We start from the raw sequence: 25,534 nt of genomic DNA, 5'->3' as shown, positions 1-25,534 counted from the left end.
GCAGGGTGGTGAAGAGGGGCGTGGGGTGCTGGCCTGGGCCATTAGCATATGTGAACGCCCAGCATTTGATGGGCGTTTCATGGGCGTTCCCATGAAAACGCTGGGCGTACATATGCTAATGTGATCGTGACACACATGCGGGGGGCGGACAGCTGACATTACCGGATGTCAGCAGCCCACCCTATTACGTGGAATACACGCATATGTAGGAGTGGTCTGGACAACCCTTACATATACGTGCGCCTGCACCATCATTCGATGGTCGGCGACCATCGAAAGATGGGAGTGGTTCAAACTGGCATGCGAATGGATGTTTATGTAAAACATCCATTTGCATACCAGGCGAACGAACCCAGGGTGTGAAGGGGGGCGGGCGTACCACCATTCGCAGGGCGGGTTCTGGATGATTCACAAGGGTGTAAATTCGCACCCGAGCGAGTCATCCAGAATAAGGGCCTCTGTCGGCGCATGTTACATCTGCCCCACCTGCAGTGCACATGGTTTTGTCCATTAAAGAATAAGTTTGCCTTTGCGAGTGAACCGGAATCAGGGCCAATGTGTGCGCAGCGACTTGTTTCATCCTGGTACATAGAGTTTTACAGCTGCTAAATACAAAGGTGCAAGTTCAGAGCCTGACCATTGGGCTTTATAGTAGATGTACAGTATACGGTAGTATTGGGAGAACGCAGGATGCTCAGCTCTGTAATAAAATGCTGGTTTTCCTAGTTACATGAAAGCAGTGAAGCCGTTGTCCATTATAAGAACCATCCTGTGTAAGAGCAAACGAGGCAAGTCTGCATGGCGTACATCCCAGACATAAGACACGTTGGTGGCTTTTCCTCTTATCACTGCCACTTTTCATCCCTGCCTTTCCGTTTGGACTCACGCCACCCTGGCATTACTTTGTTGAATCCCCCCCCCGCCCTTCCCTGGCACTACAGCTATGAGCTGTAACCGCGTGGTAAAGTCAGAAGCTGCAACGGAGGAAATCCTGGCGGTGAGTCATGCAGACCTAAGAACCACGCCCGAAGCTAGAGGATACAGGGTGCTTCAGTCCTGTCGGGCAAACAGACACATTCCCAAAAAGCCTGCAGAACATACTGGGGGTTATTCTGATTCACTCGGAAAGGCACAATCACTCTCTAATGGACAAAACCATATGCACTGCAGGTGGGGCAGATGTAACATGTGCAGAGAGAGTTAGATTGGGGTGGGGGGTGTACTTCAAACTGATATCTATATTGCAGTGTACAAATCAAGCAGCCAGTATTTATTCTGCACAGAAACAATAAAACACCCAAAATCGGACTCTCTCTGCACATGTTATATCAGCCCCACCTGCAGTGCATATGGTTTTGTCCATTAGAGAGAGATTGTGCCTTTCTGAGTGAATCAGAATAATCCCCATAACTAACAAGCTATAAGACAATCATCTGTCCAATTATTTCCAGCTGGACAGAAAGCACCTGGGGCATCGCGGAATCTTTTTTAAATCGTTCTCAAATAAGGCCACAAAAAGAGCCAGAAAGAACCATCGCTGGTTATAGTAAACCCAAAGCAGGGCCATTCCGCTCATTCGGTCTTTCCATTGCTGTCATGCTTTCCAGCGTCACAACAGGAATGTATGGAACATTGTGCGTTGTCACCGTCGGGTGACATAGTAACCGGGAAACAGAAAACCGACCGTACATATTTTTTCCACCTGTCACAACCTTCTACCAGTTAGAACAATGAAGCATTGATGTGGACTTATTGTGAAGTGGCACAAAATATGCACTTTAGTGGCGTTTAGCGCTCAGCTTGAACAGGGTCTGTCATTCCTGACAGAGTTACGCCTTAAGTACCAGAAATGAAAAGAAAGTCTCGGTGCTACACCCATGTATACACAGAGGGGGCTGAAGCTGAGGTGAACACACGCCTCTTTGTGACTGGTCTCACACTGCACATCCTTATCAATCGCATCTTCCATTTATTACTGTATGGGTGTAATGGGGTATTCCCAAAGTTCAGGGTAGGAGAGTCTAAAGTGCGTAATGATGGTGGTGGGCTGAGTTTGCAGATTAGAGCTGGCCTTAGATAATTTTATTCCGCAGGCCAAATTTTGGTGGTGCTCCCTATCACGGTCGCTAGTTCCACTCCTTACCCATTGCGCCTTACTCACGTTATACCACAATTTTTTTTCCTCATTCACATTGCACCACAAAGTAGTACCCTTTATGCAAAGGAGGAGGAGCAGCTGCTACAACTGGGCATGAACAGCGGCCCTTTTGAGAGCAACATACGGTACACCCGATTTGCAGCAAACTCAAGGCCCCCATAGACTGCGCCAATTCAAATGCAATTTGGGCTCTTTTCCTATGATTGCGTGATCGCATGCAACCCCTGTTCACCACCTGGCACGCCGCTGGAAGGGATGTAGGAGGTTGTACCTGCATGCCGGTCCAACCTCCGACTCAGCTCCGATGCGCACAGGGACACGCATTGGCCCTGAGGGGACATCACAATGACACGATTTGCGCCGATGTCTCAGCCCATACCATCCGTAACAGGTGTAATCGTCCCAAATCGAGTTGGGGGCCCTAAAAGGCGCAGCAGCTGCACAGATAATCTCTTGATAATAATCTCATGTGATTAGGTCCTGGGCGGCTCAAGGTGGTATCACTGGCGAGTTCTCCGAGGGGAGAAGTCCCCGTAGTGTATGGCCAGATCCACCCAGTTTGTTTTATCACTGTTTCCAATTGTAAAGCGCAATGGAATATGCTGCGCTATATAAGAAACGAAATAAATTAAATATATATATATATATATACAATATATATATATATATAATTACTGCGGTGACCACAGCATCTTACAAGGTGCGTACACACGGGGCAATATGATCGCTGGCAATATATTGCTAGCAATATATTGCCCCGTGTCTCGTTTTCATCTGCGACCAGAGATGGTCGCAGATGAAAATTTAAACACTGCCAGGAGAAGAGGCAGGGGAAGTCGCTGGTCGAAGGAGCATGCTCCTCCGACCAGCGACCATTCAGGGGCTGAAAACGGGAGCGCGCACCCGGCGATTTATCGCTGGTGCACACTCCAATCACTGGCAATATGGTCGCTCAGCAACCATATTCCCAGCGATATCAGCCCCTATCGCCCCCCGTGTGTACACAGCATTATATATTTGGCTACATCTGTCATCTGTCACTCAAAGTTTGTGAGTGTGTGTATAACAGGAGGGACACATTGTTCTGTTTCTGGACTTCTCCCTTAACCCCTTCAGTGGTGTTTTTTTTTTTGGGAGCGCTCCCCACTGGGCGAGTTTTTTATGGGGAGCGCTCCCTTTAAAAAACCCACCACCGCCTACCTGGGTCCGGGCAGCGCCGCTGAACTGTCACTCAGCGGCTGCCCGAACCTGCGCCCCCCCCAGCACTGCGTCCCTTTCCCCGGCAGCCGGCTTGTCATAAGCCAGCGCCGGGGACTTCATACAAAACCCGGAGGGGAGGGGGGAGGAGGAGGGAGACGGAGGTGCCGCAGAGGGGAGGGAGCCGGGCAGCGCTGAAGCTGCCTGAGTTCAGTGAGTGAACTCAGCAGCGCTGCCCGGCTGTAAACAGTGGCAATCCCGAGAATTTTCCGGGCTTGCCAGACTGGGCACTGAGGCACAGCCCGGAAAATTCTCGTGATTGCCACTGAAGGGGTTAATTAATGATTGCCAGCACCTGTGTTGAAGCACCTTTTTAATCAATTATTAACATGTGTGAAACAGGTGATGGCAATCATATATTATGAGGGAAGTCCAGAAAAAGAGCAATGTGTCCCTCCTGGAGAGGGTCATGTTGGGAGGTATGTGACTGACTCACATGACAGAGAACCAGCCCAGTGAGCCCACAGTGCCAGACATCCTCTGCCTCCCCATGTTGCCCAGCAAAGACACTGCACCAGGTGAGCGCCCCCCCGCCGCCCCACCCACGATTCGCGCCCCCCCTGTGACCCCCCTCCCGCGATTAGCGGAAAAACACCCCCCCTCCCTCGATTCGCGGCACCCCCCCGCGCCCCCCCTCCCGCGGTTCGTGGCAACCCTCCCGCAATTCACGGCACCCCGCGACCCACCCCTCCCGCGATTCGCGGCAAAACCCCCCCTCCCCATGGCTATGGTCGACAATGAAAAAGGTTGAGATTTTGAGATTTATTTTTCATTTTTGAATGTTCTCATATTCATTCTCATGTGTCGACATGGACACCAATGAAATGCCACACTTATGTCAACATTTACATGTGTTGACCTTTCTGTGTTGATTTTTTCTTGTGGCGATTTGCGGCATCCCCCGCGCGACCCCTCCCGCGATTCACGGCACCCCCTTGCGCGATTCACACCCCACTCCTGCGCTTTGTGGACCCCTGCCCCCTCCCGAGATTCACCGACACCTGCGCCCCCCCTCCCGCAATTCTGCCCCTCCCTCGATTCACGGCACCCCCTGCGCCCCTCCCACAATTCACGGCACCCCTGCTCCCCTCTTTAGTCCCCCGTATGCCCACACACCCCTATCACTACCCAGCTTCCTGCTCTCCTGAACCGTAACTTCCACCACTGGGGAGTCGCTGACGCTGTGTTGCCCACATGCCCCTATCATGCCTCATAGCCCAGCCTCCTGCTCTCATGCACCCAAACTCCCACCCAGTAGGAGGAGACACTGACTCAGGGCCACCGTCCTGTACTCCTGTACTGCCACGCTGGACCCTCACCCACTGGCAGAAGCAGCACAGTATCTCCCACCCTCCTCTTTAGTCTCCCTTATTCCCACACACCCCTATCACTACCCAGCCTCCTGTTTTCCTGTGTTGTGACCTCCGCCAGTGGGGAGCCGCTGACTCAAAAACACCCTACTATACTATTGCACACACACACACACACACACCCACAAATGTCACTGTACCATCCACACTATCAATGTGCATCTTACTCTGTAACTGCTTTTTAATTAAACAAAACAATACACACCCCCTTCCACATCATATGCTCTCTATTTAACACATTTCACCTGTAACTTAAGTTGCAATACAGGCATCTGTCATACAATTCTAACCATATTTCTCACAATACAAACGTTCACAAATTACGGGGCGCAGCCCCTTACGACGGTGTGAAGAGCTCCCGTAGGGCGCGATGAATCACCTAGTGTTACTATATTTGTATTTGGGCTACAATGCTACGGACCCTTTTACACCATTAATCCACTGGTATTGTTTCAGCTGTAGACTCCAGGCCCGCAGTCCAATGTTCCAGCCGTTTCTGCCTTGCTTGGATCCAGCTTCGTTAATTTCTGTTATAATGGCGTTCTGTTAGTACACAGGATGGAAGAGGTAGAAAAAAAAAGACCCTTCCAAGCAATTTTGGATGCAAGGCTTTGCTCCTATCCGGCCCCACCTCTGTTTAATGCCAGCAAGTCTCTGCCAGAAGCCTTTCCTGCCAGATGAGAAACATCTGTCCTTAGCACCGCACATCTGGCTGCCAGCCCCCGACTGGCTGGAAGTATTAGGTGTTAACGTAGCTCTTTTGCTTTTATCAAGTCAAGTAATTTCCCTGCTGCCTCAGAAGGCCGCCAAGGACGAGTCACTCGGGTGGGCTTCACCTGGATCAGAGGCAACTCCTGTGATGGCTTCTGTTGCCTTAAATCTGGGTCTCTACTACCATAGTCCCCCTGTGTTCGCTCTGTACTAATAGGAAACCCAGCAGCCCTGGTGTCAAATGGATTCTAGGCAGCAGAGTTATTGTTGTCATTATTCTGGCCGGACCATGTATCCTTTGCCGCATTTCGCTCACATGCTTCCACTAGGATGCATTGGGTTTGTAGACCATGGCTTATGGTACAACGACCACATCTGTCTAGTGGGGCGAATGAATATGAGGTCTGATTCAGAGTTGATCACAAGCGCACATTTTTTTTTTTAAATGGGCAAAACCATGCTGCACTGCAGGTGGGGAAGATGTAACATGCAGAGAGAGTAAAGCCCCGTACACACGGGGGGGGATATAGTGCTCAGCCATATATTGCTAACAATATATGGCTGAGCAATATATTGCTCAGTTTCTCCTTTTTGCCTGCTATAGATGGCATTACTTGAGTGAAATTGTTTTGAACATGCCCAGAACAAGGTGCAAACGCAGCTGTGTAGAGTTCTGACATTCAGGGGTAGATGTATGAAGCAGTGACAGGGGAGGAGTGAGCCAGAGGAGAAGTGGCCCATGGCAACCAATCAGCTGTTCTGTATAATTTTATATTATGCAAATTATAGCTGTTACTTCAGTGCTGATTGGTTGCCATGGGTCACTTCTCCTCCCTTATCACTGCTTCATACATCTACCCCTCAAGTCACTTACAACTGCAGCGTGCGACTTGTGTCTGTGTAGGTAGGACAGGGCTAGTATGGGGCTTACAGTCAGAGGGTTTTACCAAATTTCCAAATGTATCAATATCTACACGGGACCACCGCGTTTTCTCCCTCACCTGCTGTCCCGGCAGCCTCGTGTTGTACTGTACCCAGTGACTCCTCCTCCCTAGCAACAGGAATTCCCCTTGCAGGTGCAAGGAGGAGGAGCCCAGGGGTTCCCTACAGCCGTAGGGCCGTAGGAGATGAAAGATACCAGTGGGGACCCTCTCACCTGGCGCAAGTGGTTATGCAAAGGGTAGCTCTTTTCGCAAAAGCTGTCCTTAGCGATACTAATGGCACTAATGCCATTAGTATTGTTTAAATGCATGGCAAATGTATTTTGCACTGATAATACATCTCACCATCATGGCCTAGATCAGATTTGTACACAGACATTATGGTTTACATAGAAATCCGAAAGTGTGGGGTCTGTGCAGATGCAAGATCTGTTCTACACACTTGCAGAACATTTCTTGTGATATCTTTCCCAGCTCCTTGTCAGGGTGATTGACATGCTTCAACATCTGGGGACGGCACCCCAAACTGATGGTTCCAGGGTGTACATCATCATTGGGAACAGATTTACTGGACTCAGGTGTATGAAGATGGCGCCCAGCCTGAGCAGCTTGCCAGTCCTTCTAACCATGGCGAATCATGCTGATAGTGCTCACAGGCTGCGTCCTCAGGCTCAGCACTCGGGTCTGGCAAACACAAAGGCCGGTTTCACACACTCCGGCTCCTGCCGGACGGTGAAATCCCGCACGGCCAGGGAGCCGTGCCGCACACAGTAGTTGTGAATGGACACTATTGTGTCCATTCACACGGGACGGCCACGACCCGGCCACTGGAAGGGACGGCTGCCGGGCTGTGGCCATCCCTTCCATGATAAACTAGTGTGTGCGGCACGGCTCCCTGGCCGTGCGGGACTTCACCGTCCGGCAGGATCCGGAGTGTGTGAAACCAGCCTAACAGGAGGCCTCTATCTCCTACAGACGCCTCCTGCTGCATTATAATTAATGGCACAGCTGCTTCCTTGTGGCCGTGTAATTCCTTACAAACGAGTTAGACCCTCTCAGTGCATAACCATTTACTGCGCCCTCTTACCACTTGTTGACACTGGGTCATTAGGAGGAGATCTGGGTGGCAGTAACAAGCGTCCAATCTTTCTTAAGGTCCATACACACGGGACGATTTTGCCTGGCGTGTATGGAAATCTATGATGGGGAAAATCGATGGGCGAAAACTGCTGAGTACATACACGCTGAGCAATTTTCACCCTTCTTAACGATATTCCTGGGAATGGACGACTTTCCATAGCAGGTCGCTATGGAAAGCCGTCCACCCTGTCGCTCATCTGCTGCTAATACCAGCAGATGAGCTGCCGGGCCAGCGATGATGCGGTAGTGCACATCAGCGCTCACTGCTCATTGGTGCCCCTACACATTGCGCGGCTTTTAATCTGAAAGCAGCTCAAATGGCAAAACTGGGCAGTTTTCAGCTCAAAATCACCAAGTGTGTATGGGCCTTTCATGAGAAAATTTTCCTGCGAGAGACCCTTCCTCAGTCTCGGTTATCCTATACATTGCCTGTGCAGAATAATCCCTCTTATCTGTGTTTAGTTTTATTTTACTGACAGGTGGAGCCTTAGCAGAGGCACCGCTGGGACCGCTGAGGGCTAGACAGCGGCTTTTCCAGCTCACACTCCTGTGACAAGAAACCAGCATTTACCAATGACTGTAGGACGCTCTGACTGCAATACACAGCGTTCAGAAGCATCTGTCTAGAAGCATTATACTATCATTTAGTTGGCTTTTTATCAATCTGTGGTTATTAAGTGTGATCAGCTCTTGTCCTTGACGAGGTATTAGCATTACATAGCTTATGTATAGTTTATAGCCTGTGCCATGATTTTTGTCTGTCAGTATGTTGCTCTCATGTAACCAGGTGTTTAAAAAATGGATGCAGTATGTGTGGTGTACATGGGCCCCTGGTTCCAAGAGGGCCCACACTGCCAGCCATACACTCAAATTTAATTACTTACCTCTTTAAAGTCCCACGTTGATCCTGCTGATGTCAGAGAAATGTGGCAACCATTTTTCTGCTGATTTGCATATACGCACATCCTGTATGTCTCCAGGAACATGGTGGGCACTATGTTTTTGGAGACCCATGCGTATTCACTAGAGCTACGTCTCTGGGATTGTCTCCGGGAACATGGTGGGCGCCATCTTTCTGGAGACCTATGTATCTGCAGAGTTTACGGCATGGCGGAGAGCAGGGGGCCTAAAGGGAGGAGTCTGCACACTGGACTTCTCCTCTCTTCAGCCGCTCCTGCATGTAACATGTATCTTGGGAAGGAGATGCTTAAACCTTCTAAAGAGGTGATGCAGAGGTGTTGACCGCAGCAACCAACCAGCTTCTAATTATAATTTATATAGTATACTTTATAAATGATAGGTTAAATCTGATTGGTTGGTTGGTGTGGACTTCTCCATTTGTACTGCCCCCAGCTTGGCACAAAAATGTTTGTCCATGATGTGATGATAACACCTTGATAGTTTTCTCTTGCGGACTACCTTTTCCTGCAAGTTGCTGGGACAACCATGAAGCCCGCCCCACATTCTGATTCACCCACGGGTCAGTCAATCAAATGTATATCCCTCACATAGTTTGTGACTTTCGATGGCCGGTTGCAGAATCACCATCGATGGTGACTGCACCGATGGCCATTCCTATTCTGTGCTCCATGTACAGTACATTATGCTACATTCATAAGGATAGTAAGATACAGTATAGGATTCAGTATGAAATCCCGGCGGTCGGGATCGCGGCGTTCAAAATCCCGACGCCGGAATCCCGACCGCCGAAATCCCAACAAGGGGGGGATGTGGATGGCCCCCCCTTGCGGGCTCGCTACGCTCGGCACGCTAATTTATTCTCCCTCCAGGGGTGTCGTGGACACTCACGGAGGGAGAAACTGTCGGGATTTCGGCAGTCGGGATTCTGAACGCCGGGATCCCGACCGCCGGGATTTAAACTGCATCCCAGTACAGGAGTTAGCTGCTCTTGGGAAAGTGATGAATGAAATCTGGAAAGTCACTAATTACATACACCAATAATGTGTCATACCCCCACTCATTGTACTTGTCAGTCATCCTTCAGCACCCAAATTTCCTAATCCCGAGCCCCGTCCATCAACATTCTGATGTCTGCCAAGCCTGCAGCCGAGCTAATCCTCTCTCTCTGCATTATGCAATGTGTCAGCGGAGGAGGAAACGTTTGTGAGCATTTCTCAAGCCGCAGAGCACAAGCGCTTTCATGCATCTACTGGTAGAGAACAGAACCAGCCACGGTACAGCGAGATCTCGTTACATGAGCGAGGAAAGAATATCTTAGCAGCTATGATCTGCCTCTTCCCCCAAATAAAAAGCAGGTTGCAGCGTCCGTGCTAACGTTATATTCAGACCGGCTTCTCGGCAGCCCTGTGTGGGTTGAAGTGAATTGCTAGCTGTAAATTAATTGTGGATCAGTACTGCCAAAAACATAGAACATCCAGCATTGATCTTCCTGTGAGTAAATGTTGTGCTGTTTTGCAAGGTGCTGATGAGGGGAGCATCCTGTTCCTGCTTCCCAGCCTGCAACCAGACAGTGAATGGCTGTCATCAATCTGATTGGTGGATGGAGCTATCCACCAATCAGAGAGGTAAAAATTATGATTTTTTTTAAACGTATGTATTTATTCCCTGTGACTTAGTGGGTACAGTTACAATGTTGTTAGGAAAGTTCGGGTCTGAAAGTGAGTCACAAGCAAAAATCCATTCTCTCAATTCACATGCAAAGCTGGAGATGCGTTTCATTCAGCAACAGTAACATAAAGGGGGAAATTTACTAACAAAAATTAGTTTTTTTTTGGGCGTATACGTATTTTTGGCATTTACTATGCCAAAAATACGAATTTTCGTATCCTTATTGATGGGACATTCGTATTTGTATTTACAAATACGAATGAATACACCATCGAAAGAATACGACAGAAATCACCATTCAAAAGAATGGTGGTTCCTGATTTACTAAGCGGCCGTATTGAAAATTTTCTGTCGTATTTGGCAGAAGCCGGCACGGATCAGTCAGATCCGTGCAGGCTTCAGTGTAAAAAAAAATAGAGAAATAAATAAAAAAACACAAAAACGTGGGGTCCCCCCCACAGCCGTAACCAGCACCAGGCTAAAAGAGTCGGGGAGGTAATAAAAAATCAGGAAAACTGAATAATAGGGGTTCTCCGATTTTTTTAAACCAGCCCCAGGCTCCAGGTCCGGGGCTGGTTCCCAAAATACGGGGGACAAAATGAATAACCAGCCCAGGGCAAACCAGCCAGCAGGGTAATGCCACAGCCGGGGGACACTTATTATATAAGCTCCCGCGGCCAAAACAATTATCCCTACTGACCAGTCAGCCTGGTCAGGGGCCCTGGGGGAGTGGGGACCCCCCCCCCCAATAAAGGGGTCCCCCCCTCCAGGACTTACCTGACCAGGCTGAAGCCTGGTGCTGTCCTCAATGCCCCTGGGCGATGGGCATCGAGCTGATTCAGTGTAAAAAAATAGAATAAACTATTGTTTAATACTGTGGAACTATGAGTCCCAGCAAGCCTTCCCCGCAAGCTGGAACTTGGAGAACCACAAGTCCCAGCATGCGGGGCATTAAAGGGCCCGCTGGCACTTGTAGTTCCACAGTAATAAAAATAGTCAAATAAACACACTGACACACAATAAAAATAAAACTTTAATACATCCAAAGCCAACACATACTGATACTTACCTATCTTGAGCCCGTAGGTAGGTCCCTGGGTCTTGGTCCGGTGTCCTGGTCCGGACCCATGTCGGCGTCCGTGGCGGCGTCCGGGTCCAAAGTAATCCATGGGGGACCTGTGGAAGGAAATCCAACTCACCCAGGTCCTCCTGCGAAGATCTGTCCTCTTGATCTGATGTAGTCCTGGTCTTCTGCCAAATGCCAATGATTCCGGCAGCTCCCCGCATCGGACTGAGGAAAGGCGCAGAGATCTTTCATCTTCCGCGCCTCTCCTCCGAATGATTCTATTGGCTGTCTAGCGGCCAATCAGGAGCCAAATAAATGTCCCTCGTGGACACCCACCGAGGGACAAAGTGGCGGGATTTCGGCGATCGGGATTCCGGCGTTGCGATTTCGACTGCATCCCAACCTGTGGACCTGTGCCTTTCTCCATTGGCATCTTCCGAAACAAGCACAATTAAGGGGATGATTCTGGTTGGTATGCAAACGCAAACTCCTTCTTTAATGGACAAAACCATGCTGCACTGCAGGTGGGGCAGATGTAACATGTGCAGAGTGAGAGTTACATTTGGGTGAGTTATATTGTTTCTCCCCACCTTGGATACAAATAAGATTTTTTTTTCCTTAAACATGCTGACAATGGGCCAGATGCACTAAGCTTCAAAAGTGATAAAACGGAGAGTAATAAACAGCCAGCCAATCAGCTCCTACCTGTCATGTCACAGACTTTGAAAAATGTCATGACAGGAGCTGATTGGCTGGCTGTTTATCACTCTCCATTTGATCACTTTTGAAGCTTAGTGCATCTGGCCCAATAGCATAATCTGGGCCTGGACAGCTAAGAGATCACTAATCAGTGTCTGCTGGTCCTTTACAAACAGCCAATCACAAGTGCTTGGCTAGGAATCCCACAGGATCTATTACGCCACCCAGTGTAGGACTCACTCTGTATCAGCTCACAGACGTACAACGTGTATGTGTACATTAGAAGCCTGTATTGGGCAACACAGGGATTAGTGACTTCAAAACCTGATGACAGATGAGAATGCAACAAAACCAGCGAACAATTTTCCCATTGATTGTGACGGGAGAATGTAACCACAAAGGGAACATCCCATAGAAGCAGCTACGCAAACAGAACCACAATGATGAGACAAGGAGACAGCCATAGATTGTGCTGTTCCATCTGTTCACATCTGCCAGCTTCTGCTCTCTGTAGTAGTCAGTAACATGGGACCATCTGTACTGATGAATGGAAACCAAGATAAATAATACGCTATACACATGAGTGCGACTTTTGTCTGTTGTATGCACACTTTGTGCCAGGTTCTGTAAAGTGGCGCATGCCCAAAGTCACGTCTGCCCCGATCTGCATATGAATGTGTACATTAGATCTTATTGCTTGTAATGGTTCCCATCACTTAGCACAGCGTCTCTATGTGTCCCTTGGATATCACTGTCATTGATCAAATCTAATAATTGTTTCAGGTCTGTCTGAGACAATGAGCACACAGTGGACATCTGGGCTTGTGCCCCAACTACTCCCAATGCGGGGAAAGATGGGAGGACAGGTCTAGATGAGGAGTATTGGTTATGAGGTAAGTATGGGCGTTGAGAGGGGAGGGAGCAGGTACATTTTACCTGGGCACGAGTGACGCTCCCCCTCCCCCACTGCAGGGAGCTGGGCAGTAAGGAGAGTGATGAAAGGCTGCCGCAGCACAGCCTCTCTCCCCAGCTCAGCACACCACACACTGCTCAGTGCCGTGTGCTGAGCTGGAGAGAGAGTCAACCCTCCCATGACTAGGATCCTGCTGCTGTCCTCCATGGGCCTGAGAAGCATGTAATGAGCTCCACCAATCAGAGCTCAGCACAAACCTCTCAGCCTCTGCCCTCTTGTGCAAAGTGTCATGGGACTTAGTCAACTCCCAGTAATGCACTGCACACATGTGCAGATGCTCATCCCCATTAATCATTGTCACATTGGCAGATACTGTAGCTGAAGCTGCAGCACTACCCCACTCCCATGCACAAAACCTTAGCTTTTTTTAAATACATGCCAACCACAGGGGGCCCCTAGATAGTGGTGGTGCAGGGGTACTGCCCCCCTTGCCATCCCCCCCTTTAATTCGGCCCTGGCGTAGTGGAGGGACAGGTCAGAGCATAGGAGGTACCAGTTATATATTTACCTAAAGTCAGAGATTCCAGCAATAGTTGGATCATTCCCATTGTATCTGTGTCTGCGCTTCCTGTGATATACTGATTACATTTATCCTTGATAGAAGTTCATCTAGTTCATATTAGTAGTTGTATGAAATGCACATTCTGAATGCAATACATGTAAATAGCTTAGGCTTTGTTCATAAACTGGGAATTCCCCCCAATCCCCCCCACTGCTTGGTCTGATTAGTGCAGCAATATCACGTCATTTTCTGGGGGAACAGGGTGGAGATTGTGTATAATTGCACTGTATCTTTGTTCCAGATCTATCCTAGGTCTGCTCGGAACGCCAAGGACAATTCTTTCACATTGTCGCTCCTCTCTGGCATTACATCAGCCCCTATATTACATCATCACAACTTGCAGTTTTTTTGTTTTTTTTTTTTGCCTTTTTCCCTTTTTTTTTTTAACCACAGAACCCAACCGGATACAGCTGTCTCAGGGGTTGTACATTGCTGCAAGCATGTAAGTCATTTAGGTTTCAGTAAGGCAGAAGTTACCTAGAACCGTACATAAAGGACCTCATGTATGAATGGGCAGGTGGAAGGCTCACTCACGTCCTGTCACTGAAGAATGTCCCCCATCCCAATTTCTCGTTGTAACAGAGAAACATAGAATGTGATGGCAGATAACAACCACTTGGCCCATCTAGTCGGCCCCTTTTTTTTAGCCTTTAGTTACCATCAACCCTATTGGTTCCTGGGTTATTTGTAAGGATCTTTATATGCCTATACCAAGCATGTTTCAATTGCTCTACTGTATCGGGCCTCATTCAGACCTGATGGCACGGCTGCAAATTTGTCAGTTCAATTAAAAGCAAGTTTGCAAGAATGTTGCACCAAGAAACTCGCATACAGTATAATTCGGGATTCAGCTAGGCGACTCACAGGACTAGCGGGGGTGTTGTGAGACTTGTCCAGAAAAGTGACCTGGGAGAAGGGCATGAACAAGTGGGGAAACCATCCTGGACCCCAAAAAGGTGGCACCTGAGATAGTAGTAACACTCCCTCCCCACCAGTGCCTAATCCTGACCCTCCTCCCCTAAAGCTACCCAGGGCTACATTCAGGAATTTTGGGGCCCAGGACTCATTTACAGTCTACCCCCTCCCTAATGTAACTCGACTCCTGCTCCCCTCTTCTGCTGAGCTGCCGCCCGGATAGCAGGCTTCTACAACTTAAGGTGCCGGTGGCCAATTAAAATGCAGCACCGGCTGGTGAGCCAACCAGAGCTCGTTTAAAGGCAGCCGTTCTGACTGGCTGCCAGTACCCGAGCTCTGATTGGATCAAAAACCGGTGCAGCATTTTAACTGGCTGCCGGCATACTGGGTTGAATAAGCCTGCGCTCTGGGACCTGCTTTGTTCAGAGCACTGAGCGTAGCACAGCGGAGGCAGTTGGGGGGGTTGTGGTGGGCAAAATTAGCTGCCCGGGTTCTTCCAGAGGCCGGGACCCGGGAAAACTGTACCCACTGCATCCCCCTATTGGTGGCCCTGATGCTAACCACTACTTACAGTCGGGATGCAGGTAGTCAGGATTCCGGTGCCGGCATCCTCAAGGATGGGACTATAGTGAATAATCTAGGGGACTATCCATCCTTAGAACATATACATACTGTATATCCTCAATATCAATGTATATTAAACCATTTGTTAATGCTGGAGTATAATTTCTCACCTCTGGATCTCCTGAGCTGCTGTTTGTTAAGCTTGGTCTGTACTTGGTGTTATTAGCAGTGTGAGACGTTCTCCATCATGAATCATTGCATTTCTACCCACTTAGCAACAATAACATAACCTGGTGGACACAGCCCTTATCTTCTGTATAGGAACACTTAGCGTTAGACAGCAGCTTCCCCCTGAGTGCTGTCCTTACTTATATTATATGTGCTTTATGTATTGGATTGTCATCGCCCTTCTATTATTCCTTTTTTGACTTGCAGTTTTATTTGCTGTCTATAATCCGCCTTTTATATTGTTTGCTTTGTATTTTTATTCTCTTTTAAAGCGCTCGTTGTCATCATTAAAGTAAAATAATACAGATAGCAGCGAATTACAGTAATGTTTTATTATATTGCTGGAAACGTTAGAAAAGACAACACGCTGTAATGTTTAACTAAAGTCAAAAAAAAAAAAGGGAAGATGCAATGAAAAGAAAAGGTTCAGCTTCTGCCGTTCGCATCTGGAAAGGTAATAGGCAACGTACTGTGGCCTCTTTCTGGCTAGATCTCCAACCAGATCACAGGATGAACCAGGGTCGTAAGTCTTGGAGGCAATGGAGTCATCTGCCGCTGGGCTCCTGCTCCCAAAGGGGCACCTCTCCTCCCCTGCAGGTTTGAATCCGTTAATTGAAATCCGCCAATATCACTTCTGTGGCTGACTCCCCCTCCTAACATCATTTTTGCATGTGTATTAGAACCCATGACCTGTCTTACTGGAGACAGACACCTTACTGATTGAGCTATTTAGGGGGCACCGATATTTATCTTGCTTCCAGGCAACTGGGACAAATTGACGCCGCTGGGATGAACAGTAATAGATGGTGATTGGGGGATAGAAGCAAAGTGCATCATTGGTGGCTTGGTATAATGTGGCACTAAATTATACCATTGGTCTTCCTCTTCACACTTTACCGTTCCCAGTCACAGTCCACATGGATCTTAAAGATAAAATCGACCTTTTAATGTTTTTTTTTTTTAAATTACTTATGGTCACTGTGCTTGTGGTTTCTAGTCATAAAGTATGTAGAAACAAAACGCAAATTCTGCCCTTCACCACATACTGTAACTGACCCAAGGGCTATTTCACACTGTCCGGCTCCTGCCGGACGGCGAAATCCCGCACGGCCAGGAAGCCGTGCCGTGCACAGTAGTTGTGAATGGACACTGTTGTGTCCATTCACACGAGGCGGCCACGGCCCGGCCGTCCGGTTGCAGCCGGATCCCGCTACTGGAAGGGACGGCTGCCGGGCTGTGGCCATCCCCTCCATGATAAACTACTGTGTGCTGCACAGCTTTCTGGCCGTGCGGGTTTTCGCCGCCCGGCAAGAGCCGGAGTGTGTGAAACCGCCCTAAAGGCACCCATCCACTAGTCAGGTTTGTCCTGTTTTCTTCAGTTTCAGATAGACCTGGCAAACAGAAAAAAGGCCAAATCTTCGCTCCCTCAGATCAGATGTGTGGCTGAGTCTCAGATCCATCTGACAAAAAAATCCTTGGTGCTGCACCAAAGATCCATCGGATCTGAAGCTTTCAGGGGTTTATCATAGGTCTGACCAGATGTATCTGATGTGAATAGAGTGAAAAATTAGCCCAGGGACAGATCAGGTAACTGAAGAGATTTGTAGCTTCAGATATGTCTGCGTAGTGGATGGGGGCTTAAGGGTGACATATAAACACAACTTACAGATGGAGCCCGCTTCATTAAGGCTGAGGCTGGCAATGGAATTGCCAGCCGCCAGTCTCCGCCAGAAGGGGGCGCTGTGATTCAATAAAGTTTGGTTACCACTGGCCTAATGGATGATCTGACTATTGGCCCAGCTAGTGAACCCTCTCCCCATGGTAGAAATTCCTGTGGTATTGTCCCTGACACAGCTGCAACTTTTTGTTAGGACGCCTCAGAGGTTTTGTCTCCAGGTGTGAAGAGCATTTTAAATCTATTTTGCTCTAAGCGTTACCCATCGTACATTCCATTGCATGCCGGTAGCCTCACCTGTGTAGCAGTCAGGTGGAGGCCCTGCAGCTGGGCCCTCTCCAGTTATACTATAGGTTCCTACAAGGCCCTTCGTTTCTGGTTACAGATTATCCAATTGTTGATTCAGGTTGTGAGGGATTGAGTGGCGTTCTGTTCTTGTAGGATGTGATAGTGATTTAATCCCTCGTTATTTGTCAGTCGCTGTTCCAGCCGGAGCTCCTGGCTCTCAGCCACGGCTGGAACATGTCAAGAGCTGTATCACGTCTGCATTTCACAGGTAATTCCTTTCCACCTGAATAAGCAATTGGGCACGTTGGGTTTAGGATTGAGAGAGTTTGAAATTTACCTGCAGAGTATTAACAAGAAATAATGATTATGATTAAATAGACAATGAAAGAGAGGAGAGAAAAAAAAATCAGTTTAAAGAACCAGGTTCTTTGTGTAGTTATTGCGTACCAAGCATGCACAGGTGATGAGACTCTGGCGTAGCACTGGGAGGCAATGGAGTAATCTGCCGCCGGGCTCCTGCTTCCAAGGGGAAACCTCTCCTGTTTGAATCAGTTAATTGAAAGCTGTCAATATTGTTTCTGTGGCTGACTCCCCCTCCTTAATCTGGGATTTTCTCTGGGAGTCAATGGAGTCATCTGCCGCCAGGCTCCTGCTCCCAAGGGGGCACCTCTGCTATTTTGATTCCCCAGACTTGTTGCCAGGGCAGACCGTGGTGCAATGTGGCTGTGCAAAACAGGGAATTTCCCAGGTTGCCGCTGCAGTGTGAATGGGGTCTGATGAGCTGAGCTGATCTGTGACACGGCAATAAACCGTTTTCTAAAACCCGGGATATTGCAGGAGCGGCAATGAGAACATGGTACAATAATATTATTATAAAGTGCTGACTTGGAGCCCCTCATAGCAGGCAGGGAAAAACTGTGGATCTCCAGCTGTTGTGAAACTACACATCCTAGCATGCCTTGCCATAGTTTTAGCCCTCCCTAATAGCAAAACTGTGGAAAGGCATGATGGGACTTGTAGTTTCACAACAGCTGGAGGGCCATAGTTTGGACTTTGGCCATGCCGGCCTTAGAGTGTCTGCAGCTTTATCAGTGCACTTATGAGGTGCTGAGTTAACGGGAGGACCAGTTCCTTCTGTGTGCGTTTCCTCAGCAGTGACAGCTCAGAGTCATATTCCAGTGATTGCAGATTGGGTTGTTCTCAGGCTTAGAACATCCTCTAGAAACCACAAGTTCCTTTGTTTACTTGTGATGTTATTTTATTTGCACACAATTCAGTGAAAATGACATTACCACAAATCTGTCTAGTCACTCGCTACTCTGGAATATGACGCACTCCCTTTGGAGGTCCTGGAAGTCCCCTTCCCCTTGTCTTCTCTTTTCTGCTGTACAGCAACAGTCGCCATAAACATACAGTAAATACTGTAGATGCTGTTACTTGGTCATACAGAAGACTGGGTCGCATGGCAAATACTGTGGACACAGATAGACCTGGTTATTCTCCTTATAATATATACATACCTCCCAAATGTCCCATTTTTTGCAAGAATGTCCCGGTTTTTGGGTCCGTTCCAGCGTCCCACCTGGGGCCAGCAGTGTCCCGCGGCAGGGGCAGTTGGAAGTCCCTGCTGCCACCCGCTTGTCAGCAGGGAATAGATGCTGTGCAAATGGCGTCACCCACCTGGCATTATGTAAAGGGGGTCAAACGATTGGCTGGACAGGCAGCCAGGGAGCATAAGAGAAGTGAGAATAAGCCCGCGCAGGCTGCAGGACACACTCTGTACGCTGCTCTCTGTGATTGGCTGGATAGGCGGCCAAGGAGCATAAGAGAAGTGAGAATAAGCCCGCGCAGGCTGCAGGACACACTCTGTACGCTGCTCTCTGTGATTGGCTGGATAGGCGGCCAGGGAGCATAAGAGTTTTAGGCACCGCTGTTGCCTACCTCGAGTTTCCCTGGGCGCTCCAGATCCTCCTTCTACTGGAGGCTCAGGGATGGGGGTTAGCGGCGGCCATGTTGGTCCGGGTAGGAGGCGAGGAGGCATCGGGGACGTTGCCAGGCAACGCCACAAACTTCCTCCTCAGGTTGGTCAGCGGGGACACGTCAGGGGCATTGCCGGGCAAGTTCCCGAACTTCCCCCTCATGATGGACAGCGGGGAACAGCGGCTGTAGCGTTGTGTGACGTAGGGTGACCAACTCATCCCTTTAATCCGGGACACATATTAATTAAACAGGTTCTGTGGCAGTTTAAAACCAGGTGAAAGCCAGCCACAGAACCTGTGTAATTAATATGTGTCCCGGATTAAAGGGATGAGTTGGTCACCCTAGTGTGACGTCACCAGCAGGCGGGGGTTTTGAAATAAAACCCAGCTTCCCTGCTTCTATGGCGCCGGTTATAGCGTCCTGTGTGCCTGCCTTGGTAGTGCCTCAGTCAGCGTGTTCCTGGTTCCAGTTATTGCATCCCAGCCTGCCTGTCAGTCTGCCGCGTTATCTCCTGTTCTGGTCTACCTTTTCCATCTACACAGATAAGTCAGGGGATATTTGCTTGTGTTATTTATTCTGGTGTTCTGGTGTCATCTTTTGCATTGTGGTTCTATTGATATTGGGCCAGATGCACTAAGCTTCAAGAGTGATAAAAATCAGTTACTACCTACTATGTCACAGGCTGTGTTTGAAAAATGTCGGGCAGGAGCTGATTGGCTGGTTGTTTATCATTCTCAATTTTATCACTTTTGAAGCTTAGTACATCTGGCCCATTACTTGCTACAGTACCATCTTTTGTATTTTTAGAGAAGTGAGAATAAGCCCGCGCAGGCTGCAGGACACACTCTGTACGCTGCTCTCTGTGCTCGGCTGGAAAGGCAGCCAGGGAGCATAAGAGAAGTGAGAATAAGCCCGCGCAGGCTGCAGGACACACTCTGTACGCTGCTCTCTGTGCTCGGCTGGACAGGCGGCCAGGGAGCATAAGAGAAGTGAGAATAAGCCCGAACAGGCTGCGGGGAAGAACAGGGGGACAGCTGACACTGAATCTATAATACTCTGAGTGATGAGCGAGCACAGGAGAGGACCAGTTTATAACGCACAAGTCGGTACTCGGAGTTGCACAAACAAGGTATAATAAAATCATTTGCATTTGTAAGCTGTAAGGGCAGTTTCCTAGCTTAGATATTTGGAAACGTCTGGTGGAAAATCGGTGTGGGATTTGGGGCTGGGAAGTTTCCCTATAAATATTTAGCAGAGTCAGTGAATAAGTAAGTAAATTAGTAGTAACCTCAGGAGTGGGTGTTTTTCCACATGGGTGGCGAGTGCTTTGGTGGCACAAAGTACTGCATTTGTGAACAGAGGGCACTGTAATATGGCATAGTGCAGTACATGGGGCATACGATAAATGATGGCCTATTTTATGGGTACTGCTATGGGGTATAACATAAACTATGGCACTGCTATGGGGCATAACATAAACTAGGGCACTGTTATGTTGAATAACCTTAACTAGGGCACTAGTATGGTGCATAACATTAACTAGGGCAGTACTATGGTGAATAGCATTAACTAGGACACTGCTATGGGGCATAACATAAACTAGGGCACTGCTATGGGGCATAACAAACTATGGCACTGCTATGGGGCATAACCTTAACCAGGGCACTACTATGGGGCATGACAATAACTAGGACACTGCTATGGGGCATAAAATTAACCAGGGCACTACTATGGGGCATAACATAATCTAGGGCACTGCTATGGGGCATAATATAAACTAGGGCACTGCTATGGTGAATAACCTTAACTAGGGCACTGTCACAAACCGCGGTGCGCAGACCCGTTTGCGACCACGTCCCCTACCTTCACGCTGGTCCGCTCTGCGCTGCAGGTCCAATGCTTGTGCCGCCTCAGGTGGTGGATCGTGGTGTGATGTCCCTTGTGCCCCCTGTGCCCCCGTGGGCAGTTGGCGATGCCCCTTGCCAGTTTCACGCTGGGCCCATGCAGTATGTAGGCCAATCACACTGCCCGCTGGCCTGAGCTGTGACCTGTACACCTGTAGCAGAATCAAGGTGTACACTGACACTTCCTGGTTCTTGCAGCCAATCATGAACAGGCAAGGGGGATATAGTTCAAGACTTGGGCCTAACTTCCTTGCCTTGAACAATGTCTCTTATCTGTTCCCTGAGTGTACTCCTGTGTCAGAGAAGTTTCCAAGGATCCTGGCTACCCAGTCTTACCAGTGATACCATCTCCACGTGCCCTGCTGCTGCTGCTACTTACCTGGTTCCGTACATCTTCCAGAGACTCCTGCTAATTCCACTACTGCGGTTGAGTGAGCAAGTTATCCCCAGCAGAGGATACCGCTGGCACTGGCTAGCAATCCTCCGCTAGCTCCCAGGCTAGACCCATTGGCTCCCAGGCTAAACTACTTTTAACATTCAGTGACTTTCTCCATCTCAGTCCTGATCTGTCGACAAGCACTGTCAACATCCAGGTCGACTCTCAGCTACTGCCATCTCCTAGTGACCAATACCACCTGTGTCCTCTCCGACGACCATCAGTTGCTGTGCCACAGTATTTGTCGCATCCCATCCATACTGCCGACATCCCTGGTCGACTCTGTACTGACGTGCTCCCAGAGACTTTACCAAACTTCCCCCTGGATACCGACATCTACACCTCCGGCTCCCAGGCCGTCGACTAACGACTTCCTGGTCGTGAACTCCCGCAGCTCCCAGCCTGCTAACTGTCCTCCCCGGGTCCCAGGCCATCCCGCAGCTCCCAGGCTGCCCACTGTCATCCCCGGCTCCCAGGCCACCTCGCAGCTCCCAGGCTGCTCACTGTCATTCCCGGCTCCCAGGCCGTCTCAAGACATAACCTCAAGTCTCCAGTGGCCTCAGTCCCAGTCTGCGTCCAGAGGACCAGGGCAGGGGGCCGCGACCTGCTTGTCAGACGCAGCTAAGTCCATAGTTCCTTGCAGGACTCCCTGGTGAATACCGATGGCAAGTTAGACTCCGCACCCCTGCATCTAGTCTCCGCCAACCCTCTGGTTCGCTGTGCCCTGGTTACCTGTGCATGTCATACATCAAGCCTCCTGCTTTCTGCTTTCCAGCGCCCTCCACTGGTCCACCACAGTCACAGCCGGGAACACAAGAAACCCTGGTGCTGACAGGCACTACAATGGTGAATAACATTAACTAGGGCAAGACTATGGTGCGTAACATTAACTAGGGCACTACTATGAAACATAACATAAACTAGAGCATTACTATGGTGAATAACATTAACTAGGACACTGCTATGGGGCAGAATATATACTAGGGCACTGCTATGGGGCATAACATTAACAAGGACACTACTATGGGGCATGACATTAACTAGGACACTGTTATGGGGCATAACATAAACTAGGGCACTACTATGAAACATAACATAACTAGAGCACTACTATGGTGAATAACATTAACTAGGGCAATGCTATGGGGCATAATATTAACAAGGAAACTACTATGGGGCATGACATTAACTAGGACACTGCTATGGGGCATAACATAAACTAGGGCACTGCCATGGGTTATGGTTTGTATGGTGGACCTAAAGATGGTCCACAGTCATTAGGTCGACACCACTAGGTCGAAAGGGGTCTAGGTCATCATGGTACAAGATTGACAGGTCATTAGGTCGACACAAGCATTAGGTCGACATGGTCTAGGTCGACAGTCAAAAGGTCGACATGGGGTTTTTCACTGTTTTTTTTTACCCAAATGTCGACACAGTCAACGGGGATACAGTTTTAAGTGCACCGCGTGCACGGTGCTTCGCTGCACTCGGCACACTATTTTATTCTCCTGCCATGCCCTAGTGGATGGTAGGGCATGAAATACGGCCAGTCGGCACATGTCGGCTAAAAAACTGTAAAAAATACCATGTTGACCTTTTGATTGTCGACCTAGACCATGTCGACCTAATGCTTGTGTTGACTTAATGACTTGTCAACCTTGTCCCATGTCAACCTAAACCTCTGTCGACCTTGCAGTATGTCGACCTAATGACTGTTGACCAACCAACCATATACCCTGCCATGGGACATGACATAAACTAAGGCACTGCTATGTGGCATGACATAGACTAGGGCACTGCTATGAGGCGTAACGTAAAGTAGGGTATCGCTATGGGGTATAACATAGACTAGGGCACTGCTATGAGGCGTAACGTAAAGTAGGGTATCGCTATGGGGTATAACATAAACTAAGGCACTGCCATGGGGTACAGTAGGGTATCATTTTGGGACATAACAGAAAACTAGGGCACTGCTATGGGACATAGAATAAACTGGGCACTTCTACATACCTCCCAACATTTGACCTGAAGAAATAGGGACACTCGCCCCCGAAAAGGGGGCGGGGCGTATGCAAATGAGGGCGCGGCTTATGCTAATTAGCCGCGACCTCATTTTCATACGAGAATAGACGCTGTGCGCATGCGCACAGCGTCTATTCTACTAGATTGGGGGGTCTCCCGAATGCCACCCCCCGCAGCGGGACAATGCCTGCCGCGGGTGGGACAGCGGGACAGGACCCGAAAATCGGGACTGTCCCTCTAAAATCATGACAGTTGGGAGGTATGCTTCTATGTGGCATAAAAGAATCAAGCATCTCAGAGGAGATATGCCTCTCTAGAAGTATGAGGGTGGGGTTGCCTACAAATTGTTGCTATGGGGGTGACAAAGTTCTATTGATGTGACAACTTGTGACAAACCGTCGCAGCATTAAACAACATTTTGAATAAATAATAAATACACCTGCACTCATAACCTGGGCTTCCTAAGTAATGAGTAATGCCGGGTACACGCTGATCTATCGGCCAGTGTGTACCCAGTTGACTTGGGCGTGTCAACGCGTGTGTCAGCGATTTGTCTGGGAACAATGCCTTTCACAGTCATATCATGCTGGTTTTTAGTTCAATATATTGTAAATATTTTATGGACTTGTATACTCCTGGATCTGCCACACCAGAGGCAACAGGATAACTGTGGGTTGACAGTGTGGGGGGGACTCGGAGGAGGTTAGAGCTGTGTTTATTACTGTATATCAGTGCCATTTCTGGTGAATGTTAGTGAATAATTGACACTCGTGCACACACTTGTGCGTGTGTTAAGTTGTTAGGTGTGGTCAGATTATCTTTTTTTTTTTTTTTACATTTACAAGTTGCCGCTCTGTGCCCTGACTTGCTCTGGTGCAGTATTTTATGATGTTGGTGGCTTTGTATTGTATTTTATGGTCTTTTTATGTCTCTTCGCTTTCTCAACGCATTCTGCATGCAGTGTAGGGGTTCTCAACTTTTTTTTATTGTGTACCCTATTATGATCGTAAACATTCACCGAAACCCCCTAACATTTTATAAGTGGACCCCCTAATATTCGCAAAGAGACCTTCTGCCTCCATTCTGTTTAGTTTTGACATGTTTTATTTATGTATTAACATTCTTCCCAACTTTCTACACCAGGACACTTCTGCTGCGGGAGGGACAGTCCCAAAAAGCAGGACTGCCCCAAGAAAATTGGGACAGTTAGGAGGTACAGTATGTATTAAATGTAGTATGATATAGAGGCGTATTTGCCACACCTTTCCTACAGAGGACTAGGTAGAGACTCAAGGAGTCGGCAGGACCAGGCTGCAGACATGGTCAAATACCATCTGAGTAAGGATGGCCATTGGTGCGGTTGCCATGGATGGAAATACTGCAACCAGCCATAGATAGTCATAAACTATATGATGGATAACCATCGATAGTTTTAGCTATCGATAATCATCCATTATCTTTGACTGATTGGCCCATGGGAGCAGGGCTTCTGGGTGTTGGGGGCAGAGCTATGTTCCGTGTCCCGGCACCTTGAAAAAAAATATCGGTTCTCCTGTGCCATCAATGTAGGGAAACCATCTGGTTCTCCCACATAGATGCCAAAAGCATTTAACATCGGTCACAAACCATCGATAATGTCAAATCATCAATGGTCGATGGCCATCCCTACAGCTGTGTTTTTCTTGCAGCGGATAAACGCACAGGTGCACCACATGGGTACTGATTTTGATGTTTTCTGTGATTGGTTTGCAAGGCTAGGTTGGAGGGTAAAACACTGTGTTCTTGTCAGCTTGACCAATGTCAGCTAGCTAGCATACATACCCAATTTTTTGGAGCATCCCGGCCATTCCTGGAGGGAAGTGAGTAATTCTCCTGCAGGAAAGTGAGTAATTCTCCCGCATTGCGCACCCCCCTTCCCCGCTGCACCAAAATCATGTTTTTTTGCGGGTCTAAAATGAGGCAAATCGTGTGATTTTGCATCATTTTAGTCCCTCACCCAATACGTGTACCCACGAATTGCCGCGCTTGACTGCTAAGTGGCTGGGGCTTGATG

The sequence above is a fragment of the Crinia signifera genome, chromosome 8, assembly GCF_055691185.1.
Source record: "Crinia signifera chromosome 8, ASM5569118v1, whole genome shotgun sequence".
In the NCBI taxonomy this organism is placed as follows: domain Eukaryota; kingdom Metazoa; phylum Chordata; class Amphibia; order Anura; family Myobatrachidae; genus Crinia; species Crinia signifera.
Note: the sequence above shows the minus strand (reverse complement) of the source record.